Below are 1476 nucleotides of genomic sequence, written 5' to 3'. Positions count from 1 at the left end.
ATTCCCGCCTGTGGTGGTCTGCAACTGCTCGAGCATTATTTACTGGCCTACGATTATGTGCCTGTCCATAGGCAATTAATTGATCCCATGGCATAGGCAACTGAAGAGCTGGGTCATCAGGGGGTGTAGGGTCTCCATTTGTTCGTAAAATATTATGCAGAACTCCACATGCTACAATTATCCTCATGGCTCCCCTCAACCGAACATTTATACCTACAGCTAGGATGGGAAATCTTCTCTTCCAAACCCCAAATATCCGTTCCACTGGATTTCTGGTCCTGATTTGAGACTGTTGGTACAGCAATTCTTCACGAGTCACTGGATTGTCCAGGGGAAGCATCATATACTTTCTGTTTGAATAACCAGAATCTGCTACCAGAACACCATCACCATATCTGTCAGCATCAAAGTTTGCTCTTTGAACGCAGTTGTCAAAAATTGTCATGTCATTTGCACTACCAGGCCACCGAGCAACCAAATCTGTGAACTCCAGGTTCGCATTGCATATTGCCTGGCAATTCAAGGACATATATCCCTTCCTGCACCGAAAGTACTCAGCATGTTCCCCACCAGGTGAACGAATTTTAACATGTGTGCAGTCTATTGCACCAATAACACGGGGGAACCGAGATATTCCATAGAAGTCTCTCATAGTGTCCTGAGTTTCCCTCTCATTTCTAGGGAAGTTTATGAATTGTCTGTAGAGAGATGCAACTTCATAAGAAACGCGGTGAATAATCCGATGAGAAGTAGATTCGCTCACTCCACTAAAATCAGCTGCTACGAGCTGAGTACATCCTGTGGCGTAGAACCTCAGAGTTAAAAGAAGCTGGTTCATGGGTGAAACCGATTGGTTCCTAGGGAAAAGAAGGAATAATTCATCATCAATAATTAACCAAAAAACCCTGCTATATCACTACACAGAAAGTACATCAACTTGTACACACCTGTTACTTAGAAATTCCAGTCTAGTGTCAATACACTCCAACACTATCAATGCGCATCGCTTGGATAATCTAAACCTCCTCACAAAATCTACATCATCTAGATCTCTGAAATGGTCTAGGCGTTCACGAATAAACCTAGGCCTTCTTAAACGAGCCTCGAAATCTTCATCATCATCTTCCAAACATCGATCTATGGCAAACTGCAGTATTGGGTCCATTTCTTTCCTAACACTCCAATAAAATAGAGGTTATAGTACTCTTTCTGTCTCCTTAACGGGCTGCTACTCGGCCAGATGTCGGCCTGTTAGTGTTAACGGGCGGTTATGGACTTTAACCGAGCCGTTAGGCGCGGTGAAAGATAAATTTGGGCTAACCGACGGTTAAGTTTCCCGCGCTTCGCGTAACGGCCGGTAGGAGCGTTGGTGAAATTGGCTCTGAGAGTAAATAAACAACGACGTTGATACGAAAACATGACTTACGCCTGACTGCGCAATATTTCTCGCAATACCTTTTGGCGCGTCGTGCATGG

At 44.2% G+C, this 1476-nt stretch overlaps 1 protein-coding gene across 1 annotated transcript in view; it reads right to left on the bottom strand.

The window, feature by feature from the left end:
- LOC113208854 (midnolin) overlaps nucleotides 1-1476 on the bottom strand; it is a 59942-nt gene that overhangs the window by 2771 nt on the left and 55695 nt on the right. The gene's annotated exons all lie outside the window — the stretch shown is intronic.

This window comes from Frankliniella occidentalis, unplaced genomic scaffold (genome assembly GCF_000697945.3).
Source record: "Frankliniella occidentalis isolate FOCC.00 unplaced genomic scaffold, Focc_3.1 Scaffold43, whole genome shotgun sequence".
In the NCBI taxonomy this organism is placed as follows: domain Eukaryota; kingdom Metazoa; phylum Arthropoda; class Insecta; order Thysanoptera; family Thripidae; genus Frankliniella; species Frankliniella occidentalis.
The sequence above is the reverse complement of the archived record's forward strand: the minus strand, read 5'-3'. Positions and strand labels throughout refer to the sequence as shown.